A 12,237-nucleotide genomic window follows, 5' to 3' on the forward strand; every position below is an offset into this window, starting at 1 on the left:
GTAGCCAACAAATGTAAACTTTTATAGTTGTTACAGTAAGTCTTTCAGGCAAAGTCGAATTGCATATTGAATGTGGTGAATATGACAGAAATAATCAGCTGGATATGATTTTCTGTTCTCAGAGAAGGCATAGCAAAAACATCAAATAAGTCTATGTATAAGCAAAGAATTGACTGCGTACATCAGAGATCGCAGCTCCCATTACAGTTGAATTTTTCCCAATTCTCATTTGAGGCCCTGAATGCTTCTGCTTGTACTCACTGCCTCTCGAGTCAGGTTGTTTTAAAAAATTAGCCTTTTTATGTAGATTGCTAAACACTGCAAATTAAGAGACTGCATGGATCAGGAAACTGAAGACTAAATATGGAATCTAAATCCAGAACATGAGTGAAAATGGATTTGAATTCTGTCAGTTCTTTCACTGTGGAAAATAAATCAGTCAAATAAATAATTATTTTAACAGAGTTTCATTTTCATGCTGAATATTTATTCAGACTGTTCATAATGACCAGTGATGAACAATAAAGATACAATAAAAAAGACAATAACAGATTGAGGGGAGAAATTTTGATCTAAATGAATGCATAACAATATGCAAATTATAAATTGATATACTGCCATATGTTTCTGACTATGTGTACAAACAAGAGTATATATTTTTAAATAGTGTACACTTTCTACAAGCCATTATTAATATGCTATATGTTGTATAAATGTGTATGTGTTTGGGCACCCCTGGCCAAATGACCTGGAAATGTTACTGCACAGTTACTTAAAAAAATTAAACAACAACTGTGGCATGTACAAAAGTTTGGACACCTTACTAAGTCAGTAGATACCATAATTACTTTTTACAATAATCAAGTATAAAGTAACATTACACTAACATTTACAGAGAAATGTTAGTTTTCAAAATAGTTTGCACAATAGTGTGCCCAAACTTTTGCATACAACAGTATGCAACAGAAGACAAGTGACAGTTCTGGCCTACAGATATCCTGTGATGTGCTTGGCAGATCACAAGCAGCACGCACCACTCAGATTGTGGCCAAATAATGAACAATGCAGCAGTTCTTTCCAAAGAACATTCATCAGGAGGGGATATGAACTTCGATGACGACCCCAGGACAGCTATTTGAGCGTTGACCAAGCCCTTCAAGATTAGCAGGGAACACACTATCTGTCCAAAAGCTGAGTTATGAAATCAAATGAATCAACATCCATGGTTCAAGATTCTCTAATCATCATTTTATCAGTGGACATTCCGACTCCAAAGACTAATCACTGTGCTTCTCTATTGCCAAACACTTGCAAAGTTTCTGGACCTTCAGCTCTTTTTGTGGATACCACCATAAGATATCCTGGTCAGAATTTACTAGAGGCAGTCTGACTCAATTGAAGCCAAATCCTGCCTCTATTACAGAATGACTTTTACTCTCTACCTGCTTAGTTTATTAATTGTTTTTGCGATATTGCAATAACAATATTGTGAAAGGCAGCAATATGCAAACGAAACCTATGACCATTTTGTGTTTTTTATGTGCTGTGAGCATGTTAATCAATCACATTTCCAGATAAGGGTGTCTGTGGATATTTTGATGAATCACGATGTTCATGTACTCAAAAAAAAGTTATTTTGGTCTAAATATGTCATATGTGGTATGGCACATTATTGATTCACCAACATGTTTTTAAAAGGGATTCCAATTATATTGGAATCGATCATGACAGATTTAATGTATGTTAGTGTGTTTCAAACCTCACTATTAATTGTCCAGTATTACTTGCAGTTATTACCCATTACCTGGTTTGACTAATCAAACCTTTATTAATTTAAATCAGACGCACTAATGACGGAAATGAACTAATCTATGGGCTGGCTGGGGGGCACTGAGAAGAAATCTGGAACCAAACCTAACTAGCAAGCTCAAAAGATGTCAACTACTTTTAGACAACAAGGAATTCTTGTTATTTTTACTACATTAATGGTTATTCGGATTTAATCAAATGACAGATGGTGTTTGTATTTGGTTCCATATAGCACCAAAAAGAGTCTTTCATGACAAGCTTGACATTGTAATAACAGGATGCTTTTTGGTGCTACATAGAACCATATACAACAAATTGTCCAACAATCCGAAGGACCATTTTACCATGCAGAAAACATTTATGCATGAAATTGCTCTACATAGAAGTCATGGTTCTAACCTGAACCATTGCCTTTACTAAAGAACCCCTGAAGAACCATCTTTTTTAAGTGTCTACAATGCATATCAAATGTGAACTGTATATCTATATGTCTATGTGTCTGTATGTCTGTAAGTCTCTGCATTAGTTCTGAAAGTTTTAAATTGTCACTTTTAAACAAAGTCACTGTAGGAATGAACACAGCCAAGCTGGAACATTCAGCTTCAAACGGAGTAATTCTGCTTTAACTGCCACTCCAGGAGCTGTTCACACATCTCTACCATTTTAACTTTTCAAACTTAGGACACTGTAGGCCTTCATTTAGATTAGCAACATGTAAATGTGTTCAACTACTGTGTTGCTGTTTATTTAATACAGTAGAATGAGCCATTGCTTTGGTTGTAAACAGTCAAAAAGGTTCGCTATGCTCCTAAAACAGCCCACAAAATATTCCCTTTCCTATTTTGGCTCCACTACAGACTACTTTCTGCAAATCATGCGGTAAACTAAGCTTTTGTTTCATGTCAAAGAAGCCGCGCGTCGCTTGAGACAGAGAAGGCAGGCTCGGACTTGCAGGAGACTGAACGAGAGGACAGAGATAGAGAAAAATCTCAGGTTGGCTTTAGGGTACTAACTGACTGTTGCTGAAGACATGTTCTTTAGAGCTCTGGATTGGTAATCTGTGTGAGAAATGACCATACTGATGTTTTTTTCTCCTTTCTTTGCAAGAGCAATGAGTCAGCAGCAACATGATGCAGTTAAATTGGGTAGTTAAAAAAGAGAGAAAGAAAAAAACATGCGAATCACAAAAGGGCAAAAAATAATAAAGCACAAAAAAAGAAAACGAACGCAAGCACAGCTACCAAGGACCCGATGCAACAAGTGGATGTGAGCTTCGTCTTTCGAGGTAAAATTACCGCCAGTTCATGTGTGTGCGTGTGCGTGTTTGGACAGTAAATGAGACAATGGAGAACTAATGGGCAGCAGCCAAACAGTTGCGTGACTAGAGTAGACGACCGGACCAGGGAGAGGCCACATCCTGGGGTTTTCCTGCGGCAGCTGTTCAGATAAGGAAGCATTCTTGTCAGCATTGCTTACAGAGGCCCTGGGGACCCTCATAGGAGACGTTTGTGTGTGTGTGTGCATGTGTGTGTGTGGTTCATGGCAGGAGTGTTTAATACAATCAACACACATCACTGCAGCCCACTGCACTTTTCTCCCACCATATATTGTGTGGTCTCGCCCACAGATGGTGCAACAAGCCCCTCCAAAAGTAGACACAATGTGCAATTCCACTGCCAGGTTTGGCCAAGTAGAGGTTTTCACACCCTCCTGGGTAAATTTACCTGCAAAGGGCATGGAAAAGCACTCACAGGGCTTTGCCTAAGGGAGCAATACCAACTCTTTGCCAATAATGTCCATTCACTACTATCCTAATTACCCTGTCATTAACTTCACAGTGTAGAACTGTAAAAAAAAGGCTGAACGCTATAAACTAGGGCCGTCACGATTACTCGATTAAACCCAACCACTTAATTAAAAATGATATTATCAATTAAAATGTGCCATCTTAATGAAATGATTACTTAGCAGTCAGGGTGAGGCAGTTGGAACAACTTGGGAAAATACCTAATTGCGGTTTATATGAACAATATTGTGACTGCACAATCGCAATTATTTTTAATAAATTAACGGGGTTTCTTGCTGAAAAGACCAGCCTATCCACTTTTTCTGCCTTGAGGCTTGAATACTGAACACACTGTGCCAAACTGCAAGTTTGTTGTGGTTATGATGTCACAGCACAGGTTGACTTTGATTGGTCTAAATCATCAACTGGCAACTGTTTTTGACAATGTAGACTACTAAAAACTCTATTAAACCTCTATTATACTATTTTCTCTTATGAAAATTCCACTCAGTCTCAATATAAAACAATCATCTTTCAACACTACTTCAAACCATCTCCAAATATTACAGTATTACTGAGAAGTGTAAAAGAATTTTAAAAAGCATGTAAAAACATGTACGTCGCAATTTAGTTTGCTTTCATGGTCACTAAATAAGCACACAACTTTCAAGCCATTATTTAATATATTGCTGCTGTCAGAACGAAACCTTGTATCTCCAAAATGGTAACTTTACAGGAGAAGGAAAAAAACATTCTTTACTTTTAATGTAAGTCAATGGAACCAGACTTTTTACCAAGTCATTTTGGGCTGTTTCTGTTGGTCCATTTATTATGAAATTTACACAGAATGTTAAGGGAAACAGGTATTTTTCCATTATGTCAAAAACTTCTTGCTGCACTCCAGCCATCACATGGATTTGTTAAAACAATTGGCAGCACCTGATATAATTTAATAAAAGACTGATTAAATAAACTAGGCGTTCGATGGTAACTATAAATAGTGGACTTTCTCAGTGAGAGTCTTTGAAATGGTTATGTTAAATACTGACACCTACATTTACATTGACAGCATTCAGCAGATGCTCTTATCCAGAGTGACTTGACAAAGTGCTATGTTCTCCAGTCAGAGAATGTATCCTAGCTAGTAACTAAACTACCCTTGAGCTCAATTACAATATATTGTTTGTTTATTGTTTTTTTTAACAAATCAATGCTTACTTTACATATAATTGTATCAGATGTCTAAGACTTTTGCATAGTACTAAACATACTTTTTAAAAGCTTCCTCGTAATCCTAGTTCCTAGTATCTTATTTCTGGTTAAGTATGTTGAAAGGATATGCTTGATCAAGCCTTTAAAAAAACTCTTAATATTTGCTTAATGTACATAATAATCTGTATATTACTTATATATTCATTATAGGCCTACTTAAGATGCAAATCAAAAGTCTTCAAAATTTGCTCTGCCATGCCTTTACATTTTAAAGTAACAGATTAGCCATTATCAAGGTTTTACACATAGCTAAAAAGCCAAAGTGTTACAGTGGCAGACCCACCACTGCTCCAGTTTCACCTCCAATAACACAGAGATGTTATGAATCCATTCACAACGGAGCTGTTTCCAAAACACACTCTCGCCCCTCCCCCTCTCGTCTAGCCGCATTCACTCTGCATGCGAAAGTCAATAGAGGGACATGTGTGATGCACAAGGCAACGGCGAGCTAATATGTTTGCACATGATGTCATTCAGAGTGTGACACGGAGCTTGTAGAAAGTTTACTGCACAACTGAGAAGCTCAGCTATGTGACAAAAAATGACAGTGAGCTGGGCTGAAGGTTGATACATCTATTGTTGCCCGGTAAAGAAAGTACTATAACTGCATATCTCTGTTTTTTGCTCAGTGCATATCAATGCAAGATACAGACAAAAAATTCCATATTCAGATTGTATAGCTGCAGTCAGCTCCATAATTATCGGCACCCTTAGTAAAGATAGGGTAAAAAGGGTAATTAAAAATGTAACAGCAATGATTCTTCGGCTATAATGCTTGATCAGATTGGAGAACACAGAGAAAGGACTTTGAGACCACTCCTCAGTATGGAACCTCTCCAGATATCCTCTCTCCTTTCTGGGATGGACATGTCAAAAGCTTGATTCTGTATTCACTGAATCGTGTTTGTGTGGATCTGGACGTATGTTTTGGATCGCTGTCCTGCTGGAAGATCCAGCCAAGAGCCAGTTTTGGCTTTTTGGCAGAAGAAGACAGACACAAAAAGGCAAATATAACCCGTCTACTATCTTTGGGGTCAATCTGAACCATTCAGTGTTTAACGTCTCTAAATCAATAAATTATAATAATTGTTGTTGCAAAGAAATCCAACAGATAAACTTTGGTAATGATTTTAATTATAATCATTTTCTGGAGGTTTAAATTGCTGGGATCAAATTGACCTCAACAATAAAGACGTGAGTAAATTTGAAGATAACAGGAGGGATAAATGGGAACTTGTTTCAGTTACATTTTGTTCATAAGAACTTCTAAGGGTGCCAGTAATTGTGACACACGGTTAATGCCTTAAAACCCCAGGCTTAATACATACTAAGGATTATTAATTAGTACCTACAGGGACTTTAATGCAAGCTGGCTGAGCTATTCATAGGTTATAGAAGTATATAATAAAACCTTGGGCCCACCTGGGGGTTCTGACCATTTAATATTTAAAGAAAATACATTCTGATAAGGAATTTGTTTGTCTTAGACTAAATTTACTTAAATTAAAGGTTAGATTTTCACACTTTCAGTGTGAGACTGAGTTAATTAACCACAAAGACACCTTTTATGATCCAGTCTTTAGCAAAAGTACCAATAATTATGGAGCTGACTGTAGATACTGTTGCTGCGGGACACCTTTGGTAATCATGACATGGTTAATTTACAGAATATTTCAGCGTTCTGCGATGTCAGTGCTGCAAAAGCCATATAATGATAATGTTTTGCAAATGATATGTTGGGCAATCCTATTCAAATTAGACCTATACACAGTTAAAAGGATGGTTCTTTAAGGGTTCTTTATATTTAGAAACCATAAGTTCTGTAAAGAGCCATTTCATGATTAATTGGTTCTTTGCATGGTGAAATGGTTCAATGTGTTGTATGTGGTTCTATATAGCACCAAAAAGGGTTCTTCTATTATTACAAGTTTGACATCATAACAAAAGAAGAGGCCTAAAGAAGCATTTCACCATGCAAAGAACCATTCAAGTGTGAAGTAGTTCTACCTAGAACTCATGGTTCTAAATAGAACCACTGCCTTCACCAAAACCATTGAAGAACCAGGTTTTTTGAGTGTGTAGCCTACATGTGCAGCGAAATGGGACAGGATCCTTCCCAACTGTTTGTATATGAAACATACCACAGAAGCTAAATACAGCAACACTTTATTTATCAATCCGTGAATGATAGGAAACTCATTTATAATGATCTGTTAACACTGTTTAAACATGGAAATCCTACCCTCGGCACCTTCAAAGGAAATCCTGACCACTTCTCCTGCGGATGGATATGAGACCAGACTAAATCAAGTGATCAAGCTTTTGCTGTTAGACCATGAAAGAGGAAGTCCACTCACGCTACGCCTTCTTGCACGAAACACTCAAACACAGAAGGACTCTCAATAGACCCATTCATCTCATGCCTCATTCGATTACCAGTAAAAGGGCTTCAGATGTCAGTCACAAGCACAGGGCATTTAATCACGTCTCAAAACGATACACACTTTTCCACTCACCCCAAATGTAGTCAATCAGCCGAGACAGCTGATTTGCACTGAAGCTACAAAACTAACTTATCTAACAAGTAATATATGCTTTTAACTACACTCTTATAAAAGATGGTGCTTCAAGAGGTCTTTAGTAAAGAAAACGGCTATATATAGAACCATGAACATTCAAAGAACCCTTTGCATGATTAATTGGCTCTTTGCATCATGAAAGGGTTCTTAAGACTGATGGAAAATATGCTGTAGATAGTTCTAGAACCGTTCTGAAATTGTTTCTTTATACCACCCAAAACGGTTCTTCTAATGTTACAATGTCAAGCTTGTAACAATAGAAGAACCCTTTTGGGTGCTATATAGAACCCTTTTCAAAAAGGTGCTATATAGAACCATCTATAGCACATTCATGCAAATTATCCATCAATCTGAAGAACCCTTTCATGATGCAAAGAACGCTTCAATCCTGAAAAGGGTTTTTTGTTTGTTCATGGTTCTCTATAGAACCATTTTCTACACTAAAGGACCATAGCACCATCTTTTGTGTAGAGCTGGGTGATTTGAAAATATTTATCATCATTGTGATAAATTACATCACAATATGTCACAATATGCTTTTCTGAGCATCTTCTGGATATCATCAATACTAAAAAACCTTACCAATTGCATGTTTGATTAGAATCAAAGTATAATTAGTCCTGTTTAATCGTATGTCATGTAGCACAGTGTGTGAAATGTTGAATACAAATAATTGAATTCATAGTTTTTGAATGTATTTTTAAAATGTGGGCTTACTTTGTCTGTTCTAACTTATCAGACATCAGAAAAGATAAAAACAGTGACATACTGGGTATCATCAAAAACGTCTTGAAGTATTGTGATACAACATTTCGCCATATCTCCTACCTCTACATTTAACCAGACCAATAAGTGTTGTGCTAACCACATGCCTAAATAATCTTCCATTATTTCTCAGCCACATTAGCCTCGTAGCTCCAAAACTAAAGAAGCAAACCTCAGACACCAAACATGTCTTGTCTAAATCATCACAAATTTGATTCAAACTGCATCAAGTTGTAGGTTATTTATACCTTAAACATATGTTTCACGTCCAGATCTTATCTGGATAAACTTTGGATGGATTCCATTTACACTCTTCACTGAAATGCATCCCCAGAGTGAGTAGATGAGATTTCACTTTCCTGCATAAAAAGTATATCAATACACATGTTGCCTCCATTTTACTTCCATTTACTTGGTCCTGTTCCACATCGAATCGACAACTTGGGTCAGACACTTTCATCTGTCCAGAGTGCAAGAAGGCATTTGGTTTTAGGATTACTTCATCCTGCGTTTCCTTATCCATTAGTTTTTAAATTGCAACAGTCATCCGTTTACAAAAATATGGCAAATGACTACAAAATGAATGAATACGGATGACAGGAATACATTCTATAAAAACATAAAATTTTCTCTCCAGTTTAGTTATATCTACACTAGTCAGGACTTGATCACAGGATACCACCAGTGCTAGGAAGGCAAACACAAGCTTTCTCCAAGTCATGTGAAGCCACATCCTTTCAAAATGCTGCTAACGCAACATCACTGGACAGCTGAATGTGTTTGGAGGTAATGCCTGCGCTGGCTAGCATCACGCTGGCTGATGGGGGAGAAGAAGGGCCATCCTACCAACCCACAGAGAAAGAGGCCAATTGTGCTCTCTTCGACTCCCAACCTTACCAACCTTACTGCGCCCTTACGGATAGAGCCATACAACTGTCTCAATATCAGGTTCAGCTCAGCTTTTTCAATACTTCAGTATGCTATATAGAACCCTTTTTGGAAAAGGGTTCTGTATAGCACCAAAAAGTGTTCTTCTATTGTTGTACAATGTCAAGCCTGTAACAATAGAAGAAATCTTTTTGGTGCGTTATAGAACCCTTTTTAAAAAAGGTTCCACATAGAACTATATAAAACACACTCTCATGATATTACATTTTGCCATATTGTCCACCTCAAATTTTTGCCCACCTCTAGTAAGCCGTAAGCATTCGATTTTGTGAGTCTTTTTTGCGGTTCCCAATGACAAGCGCCACTTAAAGCGAACAATTGTTGAGTTGTGTCATAATCTGTCTCAAGATGACATGACGTGGCGGTTGGGCAAATAATAATCCGAGGTATTTTATGATTGCATCTGTACTAATCTTTAAAGATCGCTGCTTAACTTCTTCAGCCCACGGCTTGTACACACTAGCACGTACTTAGCGCCGTCTTGCCCAGAATCCAATACACAAGGAGCCTTTTGAATCTTTAATAAATGGAGAAAGGGTGTATTTTGCAAGAGTGTCTAAATCATTCCTCAGGTACATTAACTTTCCAAGTAAGTGCATGATTCAGACACTAGTGTGAGCCACGGTTGCCATGCCTTTCTGCAATTTCTGTGAATCCAACGTCATGAGTTGATTTGTTTGGCTGAAGAGATAACCAGTCGGCCATGGCTATGAGGGAAAACCTACAGCAAGCTTTGTTGACTACTCATCCACTCTTCATCCATTTATGCAGACCTACTAAAGTACATAAACAGGCAACAACAAACACCATTCCACCAGTTAATTTCACTATGAATCAGCAGATTAAGCTTTGTTTGGTGCGTCTAAAGCCAAGCAATGTCCACTGGCTGAAGCATAAATAAGTCTTACATTGTGACTCAGGTGGCATATTCAGACTTTCTCCATGGTGGTTAGAAATAACAAGCTAAAAAACACCATGTACCTGCACCCAGCTTAAATCCAAACATGCCCTGATTTGGCCCAGTTATCTACATTCACTGTAGGCACGTCTCTCCGCTGAGGATTCTGCTCATCCGATCCTTATCATTTTCCAAGATTTTAATCAAAGGCTCGAGAAAGGAGCCAGTGTGCTGGCGTTGGAATGTTTTAAAACAAAGATGAAATAGCCCAGTATCTGTCTAAATTTAGACGCCAAGATCTGATAAGTCAGTAGTTTGCATGGGGGTAGGAGGCTGTTTTGATAAATGCACATTTGCTATAAATTAAAGGACTTTTTGTGGCCTTGGCTGAACACTGTGTCTGGTAAAATTTGAATACAGTGGGCGAGCTTTGGTACCAACATTACACAACATGAAAGGCTTGATTTACATCACTGTTACACATTATATGATCCAGAGATACTAAAAAGCGAGGAATCTACATCTTTGGGCTTTGTTTTTTGAGCTTTGTTCCCAAAGCTGTCTGCTGTTTCTAAAGCAAAGACCCTGGAAGGCCTTTCAGATTTAGGTCAGAACTCAAATAATTCAGAGGTTTAAAGATGCAAAAGTTCAAATCAAACATCTGTCCTCACTCAAACTCAATAGTAAGGTGCAAAACTGTCCCCCCAATGACAGTGCCAAGGGTGCATTTTCTTCCCCCTCCAGATCCACTTTGCGTGCTAAGTATTTCCTTGAGCACCGAGGATGGAAATATTTGTTTTGGAACGTCATTGTGTCATTGTGAAGCCAAATTAAATTGCAAGAGGACGTCTTTGAGCACTATCCAAGTACGGCTCTAGATGTATCTTGCCCAGGCCCAATTTCATTGTAAATTTTCAAAACACCTTGGAAATCCTACACATTTGAACTCAGCGAGAGGAAAAGGAAGACAATGAGCACAATGAATGGCACAGACCTATAAATAATAGGACCTGGAAACACAATATGGCAATCTGATACCAGACGGTTTACAGAATGGTAGCTGCTTTAAGCATTGTTCACTTTAATGCCCGAATCTACGCAACACAATCGTATCTCTTTCTGATCGGCCGAATTTGTCGGGAACTCTGGATGGTCCAGTAAGATGACACGGAGACTTTGTGGAGGTGGGGGTGTAGCACTTTTCATGCCAATTGATAACTATATGGGTGAAACTATGGGACAATTGTGAGTTAAAAGCGTAGGTTGCTTGTTTTTTTGCAGAAATAAGGTTCTACTGGATATCTCTGTGACCTGTGTGGACCTGAAGATTTTCACTGGGAAGTTACCATGTGACACCCATCTTTGAGGCACCATATAGCATACAATGTTAAAAATTACATTCAGCACAAGTTAAAAGTGTAAGGTAACTGATTATGCTGCTTTTCTTGAGTTTTGTTGTAACTTTTGAAAAGTCATGTAGTAACATGTTGGTCTAAGAATTCACACCAACATCAGGAGATTGATCCCCAGGGATTCCATAGCTGTCCATACCTGGGAGCCCAAGAGGAGGAAATGCCTGGTGGGGCTGTTTGTTAGAAAGAGTCCCAGCTAGAGGTGGAAACTGAGCAAAAAACATATGCTACATTTTTACTTACCTGACAAATTAGAAAGAGAGTTTGGAGAAGTTTGAGTTGGGTGAACTCTGGTGTCCTCAGTTTGAGTTAACTCAAGAAAAGCAGTGTAATCAGTTACCTTATACACTTAAAAAAGGATGGATCATCAAGGGTTCTTTAGTAAAGGCAATGGTCCTATTTAGGACCATGAGCAATATATAGAACCACTTGCATTCTTAAATGGTTTTATACAGAACCATATACAACACATTCTCAATCAATCTGAAGATCCATTTCACTGTGCAAAAATTTGCATGAAATGGTTCTATACACATGAATAGAATCACTGCATTTAGTAAAACCTCTTGAAGTACCATCATTTTTATGTGTGTGCAACTTTAAGTTGTGCTGAGTTTTTGTTTCTTACACTGTCAGTGGTAGGGGCTATCTTCAGGTCCTTATGGAGACACCCATAAAAAAACAGAGCACAGAGCTGTGTGGTCGCAAAATAATGGTAAAAATATCAGTTTTTCGAATTGTTTTGGAATATTTGAATCCAATTTTAGC

General features: G+C 37.8%; 1 protein-coding gene across 1 annotated transcript in view; it reads right to left on the reverse strand.

Annotated features, from left to right (window-relative positions):
- The window catches only part of LOC118801529 (aryl hydrocarbon receptor-like), a 45,191-nt gene that overhangs the window by 21,202 nt on the left and 11,752 nt on the right, over positions 1 to 12,237 (reverse strand). The gene's annotated exons all lie outside the window — the stretch shown is intronic.

The sequence above is a fragment of the Colossoma macropomum genome, unplaced genomic scaffold, assembly GCF_904425465.1.
Source record: "Colossoma macropomum unplaced genomic scaffold, Colossoma_macropomum, whole genome shotgun sequence".
Classification (NCBI taxonomy): Eukaryota; Metazoa; Chordata; class Actinopteri; order Characiformes; family Serrasalmidae; genus Colossoma; species Colossoma macropomum.